The 22,380-nt window shown below is 40.7% G+C and overlaps 1 protein-coding gene across 2 annotated transcripts in view; it reads right to left on the bottom strand.

Annotated features, from left to right (window-relative positions):
* The window catches only part of SLC6A17 (solute carrier family 6 member 17), a 138,826-nt gene that overhangs the window by 68,169 nt on the left and 48,277 nt on the right, over nt 1–22,380 (bottom strand). The window lies entirely within an intron of this gene.

Genomic DNA, 22,380 nt, shown 5'->3' with positions numbered 1-22,380 from the left:
TAACTTGCAAAGCAACATTCCATCCGTAAAGGTACATTACACATTGCAACTATGAACAAATAACAATTTGAATATCTGTTCCTCGCCAATCAAACACGATATCTACCTACTCTATTCACCGCCACTTCATTCATTTCTCAAACCTTTCTTCTCCCTTCTGTAGCCTTTGTTTACTTTCCATATAATTTTTTTTCCCAGTCCAGACTACATTCTGGTACACGTTTTGGACATATTGTATTTTTTCATCTACAATGTATTAAGCCCGCCACAAAGGAAAAGCTGCATCTGCTAATAATATAGAGCTGGCACAGGCCCACAGCCAGGAATATTTGTTTGGGGGGCCATGGCCCTCAGTTATGAGAGGAAGGGCATGGCATAGTCCGTATTCACAGTGTAGTGAGGGTATTGTATTAGAATATCATGGCCCAAGTATGTTTGTCAAAAATATATTGTTGTAAATATTGTCTATGAAAACATTGCATCACCGGCATTAACCAGCATTGGGAAAGCCAACAGGTGTTGGCTCTCAGCCTTTTGGTTCGTCAATATTTGTTTTGTTTTGTCATAGTTTTTGTAAAATGTTATTGCTAAGAAAGCTGCTGGGCCCTTGCCAATATATATATTTTTTAAATGGCTAAAACATCACTTTCATAGTCTCACAAAGGGCATATTACCATAGTAGTCCTTGCAGTGAAGAGGACTTCTTTGTGCATATGTGCTAGTTGTGAAAGAGCATAATGCTGTCACTCACGGTGAAGTCAGACAATACAGAACTGGACTGTCCTCTTGCCCCATGCTCTATTCTATAGGAGGCGGAAGAAAATCTCCGGGCAATAGTACATCATTTTGTATGAAATATTTAGGCCACTTTATTTACATCAGAGAATATTTTATTATCAATATTCTGACATGTAACTGTAGTGAAATCTATCCCCTTGCAATGTTTTAGTAAAATTCTGCAATAACATTGAGAGTTAAAACACTCAATACATTCCTATGCATTGTTAGATCATGGAGTTAATACACATCATATCTGTAGATATCTCCCATCAGTGCAAGTTTCCTGCTGGGTCCACAAATATGATCACTACTAACCTGCACAACTCCACATAAACCAATGGCTTATAGTTATCACCCAGCCCACAACATCCTGGCACTAGCCTTCGAAAGACAACTAAACATATGCTAGGTCTTATATCCTAATGCCGATAAGGAACGTTTCCACTTACTTAAACTCCACTTTATTGCTTTGCGAGATCAAATGCACTTTTGCTATTCAAAGAAGATGAATCTGCACTTGCTACACACTCCACTAGCTCCCCGTCGAGAAGCGAATCACCTCCAAGCTTCTCTCCCACGCCCACAAAGCCCTTCACAACACCGGTCCTGCCTATATGAACCACCGCTTATCATTCCAGGCACCCCAAAGATCCCTCCGCTCAGCCCAGCCCTCATTTGCAAAGATGCTGTGCACCAAGAAGACCAGAACAGTAGGCCATTCCTTCTCCTTCCTCGTGGCCAAGGCATGGAACACCCTCCCTCTCCACCTCCGCAAACACCAACACTCTCCAAGTTCTTGAAGGACCTCAATACCTGGCTCTTCGACAAATCACCATGAACATCCAGGAGCTGTGCGGTCCCTGGCGGGTCTTGAAGGACCTCAAGTCCTGGCTCATCAACAAATCACCATGAACGTCCAGGAGCTGCAGGCCCCCCACCAGCCCAGCACCTTGAGACCCTTTCAGGTGAGTTGCTGCGCTTAACAAACCCTGATTGATTGATAGATAAAGTAATGAAATATCAACCGACAGGTGTCCAGCAGGCATTCTAGTGTGGCAATACCCTGTAACAATTTTGTACACCCACAACCATTTGTGAAAGCCATTCACAACCTATATATGCATGGAGAGTTAACCCTGTCAAGTGTGGTATGAATCTGTTTCCAGGGTGGTAATTAAAATGTTAGGGAGTGTAAGGAAATACATTTTTCAATGGGGCAAAATGTTGTCCCTGTAGAGGTAAAAACTTAAACCCAAAAAATACAAATCCCTTTTTCTCTCATTCACTATTGTACACTATGTACAAATATATAGGTTGAGCTGTAGTATTGAAAGACACCTTTGTGAATACCAGAAATATGAAACTCTACAATGAAAGATAGGTTTAAACCCAGCTGTACATTTTTGACACTTTGCGAATTTAACCCTCACTGATTAGTGGATATGGCAAGCATTGTGTGTTATATGTTAATATAAATGAAGTACTGAATTGCAGTAAAACCATAGCGCAGAGGTGAAGTGTGAAATGGGCCTGGGTTGTACCAGCTCACCCTCCTGAATCAATGTGTACAGGGCTCCCAGCACTCTCTGCCCTTGAGTATTCATGGTACCGCAGCAACTACTGTGAGGACTGCAGCGGGTCTGCACCCCAGTCAGTGTCTCATGCCCTAGAAAGCTGCATCATCTTTAAGACCCGGTGTATCAACTACACATCCACCATAAGCAAACCCCCTAGCGTACCTATCAGAGAAGCTAACCAACCTGAGATACAATATCACTTCAAGGGGTAAGACATTTCCAAACTTGAAATAAGAAAATGCAGGAAAAAGAGACTAGAAAAGAATAGAAGGCAAACGTTATCAATCGACGCACTCATCTGCAACAGACTACACATTAACATCCTAACGTCCTATCTGTTCTTAGAAGTTACATTAATTTCTCTCCCTTGAAATTCAGGAATGAAATGAAGACTCATCTGTTCATAGATCTATATCCCCTCACTGCTAGTTACCCACCTTCTCTCTCCCTACCTGGCAACCTTTTCAACAGTGTATCTTGGTTCTTGCCTTTCTGTTCAGCGCTCTGTTGTTTCCCAGCTGTTTGCTCTGTATAAGTACCCATACATACATACAAATTTATAACAGGTGATTATTTCAACGAGGGAATATTGAATCGGCATGACTATTGAAATATTCCGTCAGCCAGTCGGACATTGGAAGGAATTGATCTAAAGAGAGGCCAGTGATTGCACAGGCATTTACATACATCTCTCCTTTAACTCAAAATACGATTTTGTCTGCAATGAGTGTAGGGATTAAGTGGACCAATACCTGTTTTCAGGCAGCTGTCCATCTTTCTTCCATCTGTTCATTCCCTTAACACTCTTTCAATACCTACTTGTGTTCTGTTTGACTTTATCTATGTTTTGTGGGACAGTGTATGGGTGCCTGAATTTTTATTGACTGTATCTTAGCTTCAGTGTTTTGGTAAATAGATATGGGTACTTGGCCTGCCATGGCATCTTTCTAGCCATATACTATTCCTAAACATCGGTTCAGCTCCGATTTATACCTCCAACCCCTTCCTTCTCCTCTTTCCTCCTCTGTAGCCGGTTTTCCTTTCCTTTGTCCTTTCTCTAGGACAAGCACACACAGAATGTTGTTTATCAATTGCTGCTAACTTCCATGTTGGCAAAGATCATGCCCTTCATTAGGTCTTTCATTAGGCCCTTCCTCACACTTCTTCCCTTCATTCCACTCTCCTGTCACATCTAGCACTTGTAAACATCGTTCTCACAGCTTAAAGTGCTATTTAAGCAATCAACATAGCACATCATGTGGTCTCAGTGCATGGGGGATTTTTGCTATGTGGTGAATGTTTATGGGTGCCTGTAGGTCTGCATGCATGTTTATCTGCTTATCTATGGCCATGTAGGGATTTTCTTATGTCTGCATATTTGTATGCATGTACTATGTATCTCAATGAATCTGTGGATTTTTTGTGAGCCTGCACTACATACTGTCAAACATGTTGGCTTTGCCACTGCTTGTTTAAATTACCCAATACTGCAGTTCCGAATTCAAAATGCTGTAAATATATGATTTGACTGTTTCCCAGTTTAGTGAAACTCACAATATTATTCTCAGAAGGATCAATGGCTGAGTTTGCCCTGTTTAGGATTCAAGACTGAGTAAGATTCAGTCATGAGACTGGAGCCATTTGGATGTTGTCTGCTGAAATATACCACAAATGATTAGAATCTCATTGTCTCCCATTATATTGGTTCTTGGTGATGAATTTTAACTTTTGCATCACAACACTGCACCTCCCGTGTTCTAAAGCGATATGAGCATAAAGCAGATGTATTCTCTCATTGCTGAATGCTGCAAGTCATGGAACCCATTCATTTTTAACCTAGCTTCAGCACCACACCCTCGCATCACCTCTCATGTGATGGAGGTGTTTTATCAATGGCTCACAATCTATAAGACCAATGCCAAGGGCAACACAGCCATGAGGATGGCGTGCTCTTAAAGCCTTGCCAAATTAAAGAGAAAATAGTAAAATCAGACCATGACTACACACATAGTAAGGCCATAAACAGGATAAGCACATGCAAATAGACAGACAGACCTAGAAACTGATGAAGGGAAATCTTATAGGTGCTATTAGACTCCACATATCACCCCCACGGATGCACATATCTGCAACACTCAAGCTCATGCGCAGTGATACTAAGCAATATGTTCCCTATACATCAAATCATAAGCAACCATCTTTCAACCATGCACTATTAACAGTGTCTAGTCACTTGGTGCAAAACAGAGCACTTTATGTCCTTATTATGGAAATGATTCCTATATATATATAATAAACTGGACTATCTAAGAAAGCGCTTTAGTCCTCATGAGGGCTATGGAAAGTGCTATCTATATAAATAACCAATACAATTCCTCAGTTTCAAAGGAATGCCATAAACTAACCATAGGCATTCCTGTGCATCCTATAGTATTGATACTACAAGTAATTTTGTACTGCCATCTTGCATATAGTGTGAACGTAAGGCTGGGTGGAGTCAGGAATATAGTAAGTGTTAGCAAGACTACAGATTAATAGGGACTGCCTTTTCCTTAAATGCTACAGCGTTAGCTGAGATTTCAAAATATTAGGCATATAAATTACACAACAAACATGCACAAATATAATGAAGACAAAAAGTTTAAAAATGTGTTTTTCTTTCAACTTCAGGCGGATTTTAATTCAGCAACTATATGAAATCACTGCATTTGTTGACATTTATTAAAATTATAAGTTTCTAAATATGAACTTAGAAACATTCCTGAAGCCCTTCCTCTGCCCGCCATACCTCACTACTGTACATAACACCACGGGGAAGCTAAGAGACAAATCAGTTGTTATGTGGTCTCCTATCAGTGGCCTCTATTGGTATTACAGATGAGCAACATTATAGTGATTAAACCATACACGAGAGAATTTTGTATAAGTCACACCCCAAACTGAATTACTTCAAGGTGGTCTTGAATATGATGATCAAGGAAAATGAGGAACAGTGAAGTAGAGTGGTTTGCATAAGATCTTACAACTTAGTCAAAGCAATAAGATGGGATTTGGACTCGAGGTTTCCTAGTAACACCATGTGTAATTTAGTTACTGGATTGGTATCTTCTTTTCTAATTTAACACCACAGGACAGAGCTTTTGCTTAATTCTACCAAGGGCTTACTAGCGCAATGTGCTAAATCAAAACACTGACCACACAGTAAATTCATCAGATGCAAGGCTTTTTTTTTTCAAGGAAAAAAATGAGATGTCAGGAATACCCTCTCGTTGCGTAGTTTCAATGGTACTCTGGGGCTTGTGATGAGGGAGGATGTAAGGCACATGCACTTTCTACTGGTACAAGCTAGGGTGGCCAGCAGCTGCACATGCTGCAATTGTACTCTGCGCGCCAGATTTGTTTTTAACCCAAGGCAACACTGTACCAAAAATACTGCTCTGCCTTGTGTCAAAGGGAAAGAGAAAAAAGTGATATATCTACTAGTGCAATTTGTTTCTCCCCCATTCCTGCCAAACTATGGCAGCCATTGGCCAACAAAAACAACATTGCACCATAATGCAAAGTTGTGTGCTTTCTCTGAACACAGTACAAAAAGAGAGCTTTAAAGCTTTACTATTTTGGATGGGTGTTGTATGATGCATCATATATGCAACATTGGAAAAATGAGGAGAAATTAACACATTTCTCTTTGCTAAGCCTTCTTCAAGGAAGTGTACAATTTTGGGTAAATCCCTATCTACTAGTATTTGTAGCTAGGAATTTGCATTAAAACCCATAGGTGGTTACATTGGAACACCCATGCATTACCCATGGAACGCCCCTTTGACTCAAAGTAATGCAAAACAAAGTAACTTTGCATTACTTTGGAATACTAGCCAATTCAAATCCTGATTTGTGTTGGTCAGTAAATCTCACACTATCACTTGGAGCCGGGTTTTAGTCACACAAACCTGGCACACAGTGCTAGTAAATCTGGACCCCAGTGCATTGAAAGATCACCATCCTACATGGTGACAATGCTCAGACCAGTCACTAATTTGTAATTTGACTAAGATCACACTTTTTGGTCAAGGCTGGTAGCTGGGATTTAACCCCCCGTTTTCCTGGTTATATATTGTGCAACTGTACCAATAACTTAGCCACTGTATTGCTTTTGCATTTCACATTTTACATTTAAAACCAAAGGACAGTATGTCTTATTTGGTTCTCCCAGGAGCTAAGTAGTACATTGTGTTAAACAAATAATATTATCATATGGTAAATTAATTCCATAAAACACAAATTTCTATAACAAAATGATCAAAGTTAAAGAAGGATATTCAAGAGATATTAGCAGTCTCATTCTCCAGACCTGGTGATGCTGGCACCTAGTCATAAACGGAAGGCATCTTGAGGGCAGGCGACTACAGCTCTCGAATCGTCGTGTGGGGACCTGCTGATTTGAAGCAGCACACCAGCTTGACCACCCTGCATTGTAAAACTGCAGGGTCCAAGCAGGAATGGAAGCTATTGCTCTACACAGAAGCAGTGCTGCAGTGACTGTGCAGGCACCATGCTCCAGGTCGATGAGAGGCAGCACCAGCTTGTCAGACGACTTAGGGACAAGCAAAGACAGCAGAGCATGGGCGCACAAATCGCCCTCAACATCAGCGTCACTTTTATTTTCTATTTCCAAGCTAAAAGTGCTTGGAAATGCAGGTCTTGTCAGCTCCCCCAAACTAGAGCTTTAGTCTTAACCAACAAATAATATGCTATGGCAGGCCTGATTAAAAACAGTCCTGAGTGCAGAAAGTGCAAGAAATAGTGTAGTGTGAAGTAAGCTGGTTCCATGACGTAAAGGTGACACAGCAAACGTAGCCAGGTAGTGTCTTCTAAGATATTTATTCAAGTCCATAACATCAAAGGTAACAGGTAAAACAGCCCAACCAGGAGCAGCCTGCTAGCTGCTCACCACATCTTCCCATAGGTCTCACACACACAAGGCACCCAAACATTCCACTCATGTCAACATTCCACACAGAACACTCACACTGGCTGAGCAGCTAGTTACAAGGTAAAGGGGGACACTAATAACATAACACGAAGATACTACACAGTGCCTCTTTACTTTCTACATCACAAGGCTCAAAAATGTTATCGGGGACAGACAAAATATAGGCTGGCCTGGCCCCTGTGTGCCCCCTGTGGCTACTGCCCTGAGTTGGTATTTTCAATGTAATAACTGTTGCTTTCTAAGGCAGTTGTATGTGTGAAACTCCTTGGTGCAGCTTCACAAAGGATAGATATGGGAAGAAAGAAGAAGCAAATATTTGCCTCACCTAATCCTAAAACATAACTTATAATTCTTATTTGCATGTATTTCCTGGCTGCTTTTGCAGCAACAGATATGTACTGCCATACAAAGTATAAAATGGCATTCGGTATAGAGCATATTTGAAAATGGTACAAACAGTAAATTCACAAACTATAGTTAATTGGGACTACAAAAACCCGTAGTGAAGTTAGATTCCAGTTACCACATACCCTTACACCAGTTATGAGATATGGAATATATGCTGCCAGTGCTTCATGACACGGGGCTTCAATTGATCCACCGTTTTATCTAAAATTACACTCACTGCACACCTTCAGAGAACTAAGAAGACTTTGGGCAGCATTTGCAGCACCCCTAAAACCACTTGTTGCTCTATATTGATGAAGGAATTAATCCAGAAATACGTGTCTAGAGTTACACAGCACAAGCTGCACCAACAAGGGTGAAAAAATGTAAGACTACTTCTTAAGTAAGTGTTATCATGCGCTGCATTTACCATGATGCATTGGGGCAAATTGAGTGCTTGCATGTGAGGTAGTGTGACCCTGCCCTCCTTTCTTTTAAAACAGCTCCCTTGAGCTTGTGATGATGTACCTGCACCCATTGAGTGGTACAGAACCCTGAGAAGACTGGGCAGCATTTCCAGCACCCCTAAAAAAGAATTGTTGCTCTCTACTGATGAAGGAATGAATCCAGAAACATGTATCTAGAGTTACACGCACAGGCCACACCAACAATGAAGAAATAAATAAAGACTACTACTGAAGTAAGTGTTATCATGCGCTGCATTTACCATGATGCACTGGGGCAAATGGAGTGCTGGGATGTGAGGCAGTGTGCTCTCACCCTCCTACTGTATGGAATATACTCTGCCAGTGCTTTGTGACATGGTGCTTCAATTGATTCACAGTTTTATCGAAAAGTACACTTGTTACACACTTTAGGAAGACCCAAGGCCAACCAAGACGCTGTCTCTGCAAAAGATGGCATCCCTGGAGATACTAGTTTCACACATGTGGGGCGTGGTCACGTCCCAAGCAAATGCACAGCACATTGTGCCTGTTAGGGCCTGTATATGTCTATAGTAAACCACTTGATATTTAATCCAAGTTATCCTTATCATCACTTTTAACATTCCTCTCTTTATACTGTCCCATTTTGCAAATATTTAACACGAGTCCACATGTTGAATATGCATAGCTTATTTTCAAATTTCTGTTGTTCCAACTGTGTCTATCCAGACCTTCCATAAGAACAAGACTGAAGCTTAGGTTCATTTCAGGCAGCATTTATTCATAAAAAAATGACCCAATGCATTTCGGGCATTACGCCCTTCTTCGGGGGTCGCTGTAAAAAATCATGAAAAAAGTGTCATTTACCAACTGTTTTTTACAGAAGTATACACAATTGTTATTTCAATACCCTCTGTATTGGTGCTCTATTTTATGCTCTCAAGGACAAAATCATATCTCTACATGTTCAACATATTCAGAATTACAGACGGTGCCTTTTAACCCTGTTCCACGCCCCTATTTTCATCCATAAAACACTTACTCCGCGCATCTTTTCCCTCTATTATTATCAAACAAACAGCCTCCAGATTTAAATCTTTAGTATTCATCTGGTTTTCATATTTTAACTCGCTCTAGTAATATACAAACAGTGTATTACCCTTCGCTCTGTTCCTGCCCCACCCATCTCCCAACTCCTTTCACTACCTGTCTACCTCCCAACTGCGATCCTCTCTTCCATGTTTGCCTTTTTGATCTGCCCGCTCGAGGTGCTAGTTTACTTCATTTCTCCATCTCCCACAATCTTTAAACTTTCCCCGTTACACTAACCCGTGAAACAGTTCAGTTATGCTCATTTGCATACCTGCCGTGCGTCGTTAAAATTCCTCCTCTCGCTGTTTCATCGATCGAATTCAAAATGCGCCCCACAATCCCTCTCACTTTTTACCCAAACCCTTATGAACATCCCATTGGTTCATTAATTCAAAGCCACCCTCCCCTCTCGCTTTCACAATTCTTTTCACCTGATCCCTTTACTTGCTGAACTCAATGTCCCATAATACAGTTTTTTAACCTTATCACAAGTCAATATGGCCCATTCCTTGAAAGCAAAAAATAAGACTAAGAATGACAAAAGACGAAAAAGAAGGTGTGCTTCCTGTCTCCTACATAAATCCCTGGAGATACTACATGCAATTTTACCTCTCTGACCTTTTTGAAGGGAAGTTTGAAGTTACAGCACCCCTCTTCCCATTAATTATTATATTCCGACACATGAAATCCTCATCATCTACACGTTTTACCATGCTGAAGATTTTCTTCCTTCATAAGTTAATGTTCGTAGTTAAATAAGTTTGGTGACTTGAAAGTCAGTTCCAGTCAAGCATGTGGAGGATGCCACATTTTTGTATGCACTACACTATAACATTGAACATATTTTTCCCAATGTTTTCCATGGTGTCATTTTGCTTTTTAAAACTTTATATAGGTTTTGGTCCTTACTTCCAATTTTCAGTCTCAGCTAGACAGTTATATTCAATATGTGAGCTTCAGCTTCAGTCCGACAATAGACTTCCCATTTGCTGGCTCCATCGTCACTCTCATATTCTTTTTCCCTATTTGTCCATGGCATACATGTGTCATGCCTCTTCTTGGGTTTAGCACTCCTGAGAACATGGACCAATTACTTCCATCTATCCACTGCTCCCATTTTAGGAACAACTTTTTCCTTTGTTCAAGAGCACTTCACACAAGCGCATGTGTTTTCACGCCTTCAAGCTCTCTTTCTGTAAACAGGCCTGATAATCTTATTCTTATGTCGTCACATATGTTGTTCATTCAAAGACCGATGTCAAATGTCAGACACTATTACCAGCGGCATAAGCTGCTAAAACAATAAAGTAAATGTGTCCCTCCCCTTCTTCCTTTTATACGTTTGAAAAATAAATGGAACCCTAATTTGAGCTAATACTTGTGTTTTAAATACGAGATAAAGCCTCCAGCTATCTCGATGTCGGGAGTTTAACATGTTTCACAGTTATAAAATAGAATTGTCGGTTTGCCGATGTGTCAGACCGTCCACACGTGGATAATTATCCCGTTTGATATTTAAATCAATAAATGCTCACTTGCGTCTGTTTGTACTGTCTAGCACCCCATGTAGTTTTGGGAGTTTTGTGTAATAAGGACGCTAATTTGACTACAACTATCTTCATGTAAACATAGTCCGGTGCAGAGTGTGGCAGTATCAGCACTGACCCACTGTAGGAACGTTCGTGCACCAATAATACTAGGACTCGGGTTCGTGCCTTATCAAGTTCTTTATTCCCCGCAGCGCCGGGATTGCATGACTCTCTTGCGGAGCCGTCCAGCGCCACCTAAAATGGCCGCCTTCCGGTTCCCCTTTCGGAACATCCGGTTCCGGCGCTAGCCAAACAACTAGACCGTCACCACACCCACTCATTTAGAAGTGGGGGCTAAACTATGAGGTAATGCTTTAGGACAGCAATACATGTACTGTTCTAATGACCTAGAAATGCATTGTTAAGCGACAATAAAACAGCAACAACGAACGATAGCATGGTTTTCACACTTTATTCCACTTGTATTTGGTTTGGTGCTCATACACCTTAAGCTGCTGTAAACTAGTCACATCATTTTGTAGCTTTGAGGTGGAAACATTGCTTCAAATCAAACTGTATTACAGCTGGGAGCAGTAAATCTAAATGAACCGGCGAGTATGGCTGTGTGACCTGGACATTTGCATTTTTATAATGATGTAGTTACAGGGAAGAAATCATAACCAGAAAGTCTTAAAATTATGATTTTACCAGGAGATTCCACAAAGGACCTAACCAGGAGTGATTAATCTGCATAAAGTTCCTGAGTGCTTAGAAAATAACGTTATTTCACTAAGCGCTATACAGATACATTCACTAACATTTGTATGAGGCTCCTCTGATGCAACATTAACATGTTCATGTACACACGATTGGTATGATCATGTGGATAACCTCTCCAGTGCAAATTACATTTTTGCCAGGCACTTACGGTTTTCTTTCTTTTTTTGCCATATGTAGCGATCATTGCAATTATTTGTACCAAAGGAATTAACATGAGCAAACAGTATTCATGCCCAATTTGCACACTCCATCAGCTCATTTCACATACTATCCACTCACTTATGTAAGCTGTAAAAAGTAGCTCAAACACCCAGTACAAAAAGCAAAAAAGGACAATATCAGGTCACCTAGTGAGTAGTGCAAAATGGTTGCAAATATGTGTGCATGTTTTGGCACCGACGTCTGTGTCAAAATAGACCAAAAAGTGTGCGTTCTAAATAATGATTTTAATTACTCTAGCCTTTTCCAGGTATAGTTCCGATTTCTACTGAGAATAGTTCAGAATGTATGCATGAGTATATCTTGCATAGTTCACAAAAGGGAACATACATCCAAATTACGTGGTCGATAGGATGTAGACGTGCCTATTGTATGTAATATTTGCATAAATTATACATTTGTAAAGAAAGGCAAACCCAGGATAGAAAGTGGGGTACTGTAAGAGGTGTCAGTGGTTTGGCCTGGGAAGTGCAATGCAATTTAGTTCCATACAGAAGGTGGCGCTGTTTTTGGTATTCACAAACATGCAGTAATACCCTTGCAGTTATTTATTTGACTACCTTACATTAAAAAAGACCAGACATGACTGGGGCAGTCTAAGAAATGCCATCAATCTTCTTAGTTAACAGGTTGTGCTTAGGGAGGCGTGGCATGCATTGTAAAATGGAGTGTACGAAAAATAAAAAACTTTATGAAGTATAAAAATTATTTTATATTTTTCCTAACCGTAGGTATGATTAAAGGACATATGTTGTGCAGCACAAGCATGCACAATTAGGAACACAGGTGTATCAATATAAGCGAATACCACAACACACATGCATTACAACATGAACGCTTTCTGCATTTATAGCAAAAGAGTCTATGTGGATTTGTGAATAATAGGAAATTAGAAAAACCTTGTGTATTGCACAATGCATGTTTGCCACACCTGCTACCTTCAAGGGTCTCTCCTATGCTGTTTGCATAGCCCCTACAATTATATATGTAGCAGCTGTCTTGCAAAGAAGTTGGAATGCTCCAAGAAAATATGAAAGATGTTTTAGGAAATAGAAATGGCAGACACCTCCTGCAGCTTCCCACCAAGTGTCAGCCAGCGGAAGAATGCAAAGAGTGTCTGTTGGAAATGTATTAGGCTCTGGCATATTTGTAGAAGGTCTGCAATCAAACCTTGCAGTCTTTATCACAGTCTGAGCAAGATTTCCCAGGCCACAAAACTGGCTTCATTGCCTGACAAGACCACTTGGCTACTCCGGGTTCAAAATGTGGTGTCAGGCGATGTCCTAAAAGTGTCATTTCTTCTCATTTCATCTGATTCGGTTGATGATAATGATACTGAAGTGCCACACTTTGAAGTTGAAAAAGCTGGGCAGAGTGCACTGCTGAAAAGTGTGATGGTGACAGCCGGAAACAACGCTTCTAAGCGATATTACTCTGTAGCTGCTTTTTAGGTTTCCGCTAAACAGCACATGTGCTATCTCAAAGAGACTGCTGTATTCAACATGTGGGCTTCAGCACGCCCATAAGCTTGTTATTTACTGGCTCAGACCATCACTCTCAATTTCTGTCTCCCCATGTGTCCATGGCATGCATGCATCATTGCTTTTCCTCCCCGAAAGCAAGAACCAATCACTACTATCCATCTACTGCTCACAATTTAGGAACTGTTTTAGAAACTACTTTTTTCTTTGTTAAATAGCACTTCACATAAGCCATCATGTTTTCACTCACTCCGAGTTCTGTTTCTGTAAACAGGCCTGCAATCTTGTTCTTATCTTGTCCATTTGCTGTGTATTCAATAACTAAGGTCAAATCTCAGATGCTGTTTTCCAAGGGCACCAGTTTATTTTTCTTTCTCTGACTTCAAAGTAAGAGGATTTTTTAGAATGTAAGTCATGGTGTTACTTGCCAGTCCCGCAACCCCCTCCTGTTTCGCTGCTTGACCAATCCCCCCACTCCCTCCCTCATTCCTGCTTGTTGATGCTCTATGCGTATTTTCGCCAATCTTAATCGCGCGCAATTTCTCAATCTACAACAGCCGTAATGAATACTCTGCCAGTTCATTTTCAGTTTAAATGGGCAATGGAGCCTCAAACTCAGTCTGTGCCTCAAGGTGCTTCATTCCCGTTCTCGGCTTCTATTGCCCCTCCAGTTGCTTCTTGCAACGCTACTTCGCCGGTAGCTCCCGTCCCCTCTTGTGTAGCACCCCAAGGCAGCTGCTGCCTTCTGGTAAGTGACAGGGCATGCTCAAGTATGTGTCCACATGTTGACATCCACACTTGGGCAAGTACACCACCTACCTATGTAAAATTAGGAAATGACACAGAAGTGACCATCTGCAGACATTTCTTATCATTCAACTAGAAGGCACAAACATATCACTCAAGTCACATGTCAGCCTCGCTGGCTTTGTCTTTACCTTCCAAAAAAGAAAAAAGATGCTACCCAGAGTCTCAAATGGAATCATCGACCCTGAAAATCATCATCACTCTTCAAAATAGTTTTACTCTCTTTTGATTTAATTGGGCACACTCTCCTAAACCAATCTCACACTCATTGGATACTTCCACGGCATGATTGCCCACTATTTCCCTGCACACCCTCATTCAGAGATCTGACTGCATTTCACTACTTTTAATTGTACCGTTATTTATTTCTGCTGTGATTCAGTGACAAAGTTCTGTACTTATCGTTTTGCATTTTTTGCAATTATCTTTGGAGTCGGTTAAACATTTCACTTGATAACATGGAAGTTACATAAACTATAATATATTTTTACCCCCTATGTCATTCTTTTTAGCTCCAGACAGGTTTTATATATAAGAACATCACTTCTGTACTACTGACAAACCCAATAGCTCTCATATTGCCGAGAACTATTTGCTTTGCCAATGCTTATTCTCATTTCTGTGATATGTTTCTCACTAACTGTATGTTTGTTTGTTTAGGATCATTTATTTCAATACTGTATTATTGTTTGGTTGATTGTGTCACATGCTCAACCACACCTATTCTCACATTTTTCTACTGTGCCCATGTGTAGTTGCAGCTGCACATTGACTATACCCTAATGACATCAACACAGTTTCGACATAGACCATGTTACACTCCCTTTCTATGTATTTCTTTCTTTATTTTCAATTTTATATCACAGACAAGTTCCAATATGTGGCAGAGTGCTTTACATAAGCAGTTCAAGAAAATGTCAGTAGGTAATTAATAGTTGGGACCTAGTTTCCATTAGAAACTCACTTTTTGACTTGGCTATATCTTTGGCGTTGTTTGACCAATCTGCATAAAATGTTGCCAAAAAAGTGTCACGGTGGGTACTATTGTTTTGGAAAGTTTGGTGGTGATCCGTGCAGTGGGAGCCAAGAATTTAGGGCACGAAATAAGGCTGCGTTTGTAATGTTAATTTCCACAGTAACCTTTAGCCACCTCGACTGCCAGAACCGCTGAACGGACTTACACCAAATTTGGATGGGAGGAAGATGTCGGTTCAAGGAAGTAACTTTTGCTTATTTGTTGTAAATCTCTTCAGTAGTTTTTGAGAAATGTAAGTTTAAAACTATAGTGATATCTCTGGCCGTAGATATTTGGTTTTGCGATGAATCGCAAATGCACACGCCAAGGGGAATGCTCTGGTTTGCTGGACGCAACCTGAACAGAAAGTTGTGGCTGCCATTTTATCTATTGGTAACAGTTATTGGAGCTGAAAATCAGTGTGAGAGCCCACATAAGTGGTCAGCGTGGAGATACTTTGACCCCATGGTTGAGAAATGGAGGTGTTAGTGACACAATTATGTGTCCTAAATGTATTTTTTTAATCGCACACGATATTCACAATGTACCGTCGTGGGGACGTTGCAACTACTGACGTAGTCACGAATATTGGAGAAAATACTTAAAAAAATATCAGTGAATCATTAATACACATTCTATTATATTGAGAATCTGAGTTATATTTTTTTAATGTGGTGGTGTATATTGAAATCCTGCTTTTGGTTTCCGCTTTCACAACGTATTAGCGGGGATTGCGATAAACGAAGTCACCGTGAAAATATAAAATAGGTTTTAGAGATGGTTGTTCTAGAAATACAATAGCAAAACATGAGCTTGAAGTGTACAGTAATAAACCCCTAGTGTGTAAAATACAGCCATATGTGTGGATATATGTGTTTTAGACTTTATGGAAAAGGCGCGATCATCGCGGTTACCAACGTCGTCGCAATGCCCCAAATATCCACAAAAACAGAAAAAAGGTCTGAAAGGTGGCTTTTAAAGATAGTATAAAAATGTGAGTTTAAACCTGCTTTGAAGTATGTATATAGTAATGTGTGTAGGACAATGTTCCGAATGGTTTTTTTTACATATTATTTTTGGATGTGTTGGTGTCCATTGAATGCCTGCTTTTGTTTTCCGTTTATGCAATGTGTCCACGGGGATCACGACATTGTCGCGAAGATCCGCAAAAACAAAAAAACAAAAACTTTAGAAAAAAACTCCACAATATTTCAGGTACTAGGATGGCTCTGACAAGAGCCATTGTGTTGGCTGTGTGTATATGGTTGCTACAGATGAGACCGGATGTAGAGTTTCAGGTTACTTAGAAACACCATGTTGCCTTCATATGTAACGTGCACTCCATAATTTCTATATATTCCATGCATGTCAAAACGCAGGTTGTTGTTCTAGATACAGCCCATGCGATTGTTTCTGAGGAATGCAGAAATTGTTTTATTAACATGTATCCTGGCTTTGTCAATCTGTTGATAAGAATTGATTTGACCACTTCCATTTCTGTATTTGGCATATATGAGAGTACACCATGACAGTGTAAGGGAAAAGTGAAATCAGTTCTGCAAAGGTGTCTTTCATTAGGATTTACAGCCCTACCCCAGTCTATGTGCCTAAGTCATTGCAACTACAATGCACAATCATGAGGTGAGGAGCTTGAGAAAACACAATGGATTTAACCAAAGCCAGCAACTAATGAAAAGTTAACCCTCTCTGGACAAACCAAGTAATCTGCACATTTGGAAAAGTCCCTGTCAATACCTCTCTTGTTTGCAACCTCTTCAGCCCAATAGATATAGCTGTGGCCCTCAATCCATACTCTAAGCATTTTGAAGTGCAATAGTAGTCCGGAGAAGGCTGGTGCTGAATGAAGCAGTTTTCCAAAGGAAAAGCAGCTAAAATGGAGGTGTTTTAAAAATACCTTTATATATATATATAAATGTATATATATATTTTCCAGGAATTGCTCCGTTCAGACTGCCGGTGGCCCGATGGGAGGTGGCGTATACTCCGGCCGAGCACGCCGGTAGAGAAAACACATCCGTAAAACAGTCCAATAACATACGCTCTCAGCCTGGAAGAATAAGCCAGCAGGTCCAAAATCCAAGGGTGTTTATTTCACCTACAACATGTTTCGACTTCAAACGAAGCCTTGTTCTTACGTAAACAAGGATTCGTTTGAAGTCGAAACATGTTGTAGGTGAAATAAACACCCTTGGATTTTGGACCTGCTGGCTTATTCTTCGAGGCTGAGAGCGTATGTTATTGGAACTGTTTTACGGATATATATAGATATATATATATATATATATACATGCTTCAAAACCGCTGCTCGAGCGATCCTCGACCAAACAACGCTGGTGCCGTCGGTAGCAGCAGCCGCTACTCTTTATCTCGCACAGTTTCCAAATCCAACTATGTAGAGGGACACAGAGATGGCACACCAGAAGATCTTTGCACAAATCCTTTATTGTGCACTCGTAGAACAAGGACGACGCGTTTCGGCATTAGCCTTTTTCAAGTGGCCACCATTTTAATTTTGTCACATATAAGTCCTTCTTTCATGACTAAACATATAAACATAAAGAAAATACTTTGATGTCTTATCAGTCCGTATTTCAAAAAATGTATATATATATATGTACATGTGAAACATTTCAGCATTTTAAACACACGACATTTATAAACATTTCTGTGTTCATATTCTGTTCATATTTGACTTTCAGACGAACATTCAGTTGGTCCTAATGGTAAGACTTCCGGTGTGTCTCCTAGCAACAATCCCATGACACGTGATTCTGAACTACAGAATCACGTTGACTGTCGGGAAATGTAGTTTGATTACTCCGACATCTACGGGGTTCGAGACTGTTGTCAGACATATGTAATTTTGCCTCCCCAGTGAATATGTAGTATTACCCTTCACAGTGGTTCGTGATTTATACATTAAGACACTAACGCTAAATTATAGGCCTAAATAATGGCGTTTCTAAGCTGCTTAATGCTATGTCTAAGTACAACAGGATCACCAGGGAGCTCCCTTGGTAGTCCTTCAAAGGGTCCATATTGGGTGGGTGCTTCCACCTATTATACTGGATTGTTGCAAGTTATGGTGGCAGGTCTAATGTTCGAGTGCTTAAATTAAAGATGAGTGATAGGTGAGATATTTTTTATAGTGAGTTTGTGAAAATTTTGATCCAAATAAACAATAAAGAAATTATTATAAAATGAATACATAATCCACAACCAACATACATGTCTCCTAAGTGATTTTCGCGAGGCTCTCTCTTGCAGCTATGTGGGATGTGGGGCGACTAGCATCACTCAGATGTTCCACAATTGTGGATATTTGTACCCACTGTTATCCACTAGCAATTGTACATGTGAGTGGAGCCTCACCAATAAAATTGTGATAGTGATTACTCTTAAACATACAATACTCAACATACTGCGGGTTGACCGTTGCCCTGTCTTGTCATTGCTTCAGATGCCTATATGTGAGGACAGTTCCTCCCCATAATTGAGTCCTTTTGGAGTCTTACTCTCCATATCTATGATGTTTTTGGACTCTGACCCTTAGTTGTACCTCGCGGTCTCCACCCCTGATGGTTGTAGGTATTTTGTCTATGCCATAGAACCTCAGGCTGCCATTATTACTGTTATGACTTTCTTCATAATGGCGAGCCATAGGGTAGTTATGGTCCTTATTCGTGATGGCACGTAGGTGCTGCAGAATCCTTACTTTAAGTGGATGTTTTGTGCTGCCCACGTACCGGAGGCCACAAGGGCACTCCAGCACGTAGACAGCAAATTCGGTGTTACAGTTTATCTGATGTCTGATTGGTTTCATTTGGCCTGTCCCTATCATGTAATCTTTCCGGGACTTGCCATTCCGATCACATTTGCAATTACCGCAAACGGTAAAGCCATTCGGGATGGGAGGCCACTTCATTTTGGATGGCTCACTTGGATAGCTGTGTACTAGTCTATCTCTCAGGGATCGCGCCCTTCGATATGTTACCTGAGGTCTTGTTCCTACTAGTCCTCCAATAATGGGGTCAGATACCAACAGGCTCCAATTTGCCTTCATCACTTTTTCCAGGGCCCATGCTCCCCTACTAAAGTTAGTGATCATACGTGGTGCATCAGGCTGGCTCTTTTTCAAGATTTCATCTCTTTTCCTACCACTGGTGGATGTTCTAAACAGGACTTCCTCATGTTTGAGACCTTGAACTTTTTCACGGGCTCTTTTTAGAGTTTCGTCCCCGTATCCCCTTTGTGTGAATCGTTCAGTCATTGCCTTCTGTTCTCTTTCAAAGTCATTATCGGTGCTGCAATTGCGGCGAGCCCTCAGTAATTCCCCATAAGGAATACTCCTCTTTAGAGGTATCGGGTGGTGGCTCGCCGCATGCAGCACCGCATTACCAGCAGTAGCCTTGCGAAACAGACGAGTGGTCAGGCCGCCTTCTTTGACCTCAACTGCCACATCCAAAAATTCGCAATAAGTATTTCTGATGGTATATGTAAACCGGAGATTGAGGTAATTGATTCCTAGATAACTGATGTACTGTCTTTCTAGTGTTTCTGGGCCATTCCAAATTATAAAAAGGTCGTCGATGTGCCTGACCCACATAAGAATGTGGTCAGTGTACATCTCAGACTCCTGTGACCAGACGACCTGTTCCTCCCACCAGCCTAGGAAAAGATTTGCTAGGCTGGGGGCAAAACAGGTTCCCATCGCGGTCCCTGATCGTTGTTGGTATACTGCTTTCTCAAAAAGGAAGATGTTTTCCTGTAAGCAATACAGCATCATTGTCTTAATCATTGCATTATGCTCACAGTAGTCCACATGCCGACTTCTCAAATAGTGCATACATGCTTCTACCCCCTTTACTTGGTTGATACAGGTATAGAGTGAGCATATATCCATGCTAATCATATAGTATCCCTCCTCCCATTCAAGATCATGTAATCTCTTTAGGAAGTCCGTGCTGTCCCTACAGTAGGAATTCAAGTTCGACACATATTAGTTTAAATAAAGGTCCAAGAATATGGATGTGTTTTCCAGCAATCCCCTATTAGAGGACACGATTGGACGCCCTGGTGGTGTAATGGGGTCCTTGTGAATTTTAGGGAGGAAATATATACAGGGGATACGTGGATTTTCTTTCTTCAAGAACTTGTACTCATCCGTGTCCAGTAATCCAGTATGGTACCAACCACCAAGTAATACATAGTACTCTTTTATTGTCTTTCTGTATTCCTCCCAATTGATCAGTTCATAGCAGGAGGTATCACTCAATTGTCTCATCGCCTCCAGCTTGTAGTCTTTGTAGTTCATAACTACAACGTTGCCCCCCTTGTCGGAGGGCTTAATCACAATTGTAGCATCTTCCTCTAAAGTTTTTAAAGAGGCCCTTTGTTCTTTGGTTAGGTTATCCCATTTGGAATTTTTGAAATTTCTTCTAGTTTTCTTCAGTTCTGCTATGACAACTTGGTTATACGCCTCTATATTGTCATATGGGACATTCGGATTGAATTTGGTCTTTAGTTTTAGGTCACTATGCTTCACTTGCTTGTTCATTACGCCACATGCTTGTAAAACCACATGATCACTTCTCTCATCCTCATCTGCAATTTCCAATTGGTACATATCTCTTAGGAGTTCCATATCCTGTACCTGTAGGTTTATATCTAAAGTCCCCATTGTATCGGCCATTTTCTGTCTCGAATTGGATCGGGTTGCATATAATTTTAGCAGTTTTAGTTTCCTGATGTATAGGAATAAATCCACCCTTGTATCAGTGTAGTCCAAGGTAACGCTGGGACAAAAGGATAATCCCAATTGTAACAGTGATATCTCTGTTGAATTCAGCAGTCTATCAGAGAGATTCACCACAGTTTTATTCTCATCGCTGATATCGGTTGTGAATTTACACATTTCGTTTTTTCTATGTCTCCTTTTTAGTCGTCTTCTTCGACTGCTGTCCCGCGACCTCTTCCTTTTCCTTTTCTTGCGCTCTTTCCTCTTGATGTTCGTCCCCTGGTTTGCACCCTGTTTTGTTGGCTTTGATCGCTCTTCTGTTTCAGAATTTGGAACTCGTGGTGGAAAGTAAGGGGACGTGCCCCTAAAGGGATCCCTGTGGTACGATCCTCTGCGTCTGTGCTGATGTCAGAGCTTGACCCTGTGGAAATAGCTGTCGCTTTCTTGCTTGTCCAGTTGGCTCTGATATTCTTTTGTGCCCAATCGTACTTCTTCGCATATGTCAATATGCGTCCTTCAGCGTAGTCCCGTTTGTCTCTTAGAAACTTTCGTTGTTTCTTCTGCTTGATGGTTTCCTCGTATTCCTGCAACTTTTTTGGAAGTGTTTTGATAAACTCCTCAAATCCTTTCTCAGTTTTGTATTTGTCCAGTTCAGTCTTCAAACTCAATAGTTCCTTTCGTGTGGTTTCCAGATCGATTTGTGCATACTTCACAAGCATTTCAAGCATGCCTTTATAAATGTTGTGTGTTTAAAATGCTGAAATGTTTCACATGTACATATATATATATACATTTTTTTAAATACGGACTGATAAGACATCAAAGTATTTTCTTTATGTTTATATGTTTAGTCATAAAAGAAGGACTTATATGTGACAAAATTTAAAATGGTGGCCACTTGAAAAAGGCTAATGCCGAAACGCGTCGTCCTTGTTCTACGAGTGCCGAATAAAGGATTTGTGCAAAGATCTTCTGGTGTGCCATCTCTGGGTCCCTCTACATAGTTGGATTTGGAACCTGTGCGATATATATATATATATATATATCACCGTTTACCGCGTTTCACAGGCAGCCTCTCGCCTACTCGCAGCGCTGCACAGAAACCTCGGACACGAACCAGTTAAGTGCAACTCTTCTTTAATGACACAGTCTGCCGCATGACGTTTCGGCTCCTTGGAGCCTTGCTCACATGACTTTATATATATATATATATATCATTGGATGCTGTCAGCATGAAAGTGAATAAAATGAGGTAGTGTGTTGGATGCCTTAGCAAGAAGTCTTATTGTTGGGTGCTGTTTAAGGAAAGAAATGTAATACAGACATTGATATACATTTGAATCTGTGGAGTAAAGCACACCTGCTGTATCTTATTTGTTATGTTATGTTATGTTAAATTATATTTATATAGCGCACGGCTACTCCGACAGAGTGTCCCGGCGCTTTCCACAAACAAATCAGTGTGTAATAACATAACACGAAACAATACAGAAAAGAAAAACCCCCCAAAAAACGA

The sequence above is a fragment of the Lissotriton helveticus genome, chromosome 5_1, assembly GCF_964261635.1.
Source record: "Lissotriton helveticus chromosome 5_1, aLisHel1.1, whole genome shotgun sequence".
Lineage (NCBI taxonomy): Eukaryota > Metazoa > Chordata > Amphibia > Caudata > Salamandridae > Lissotriton > Lissotriton helveticus.
Note: the sequence above shows the minus strand (reverse complement) of the source record. Positions and strands in the feature narration are given on the sequence as shown.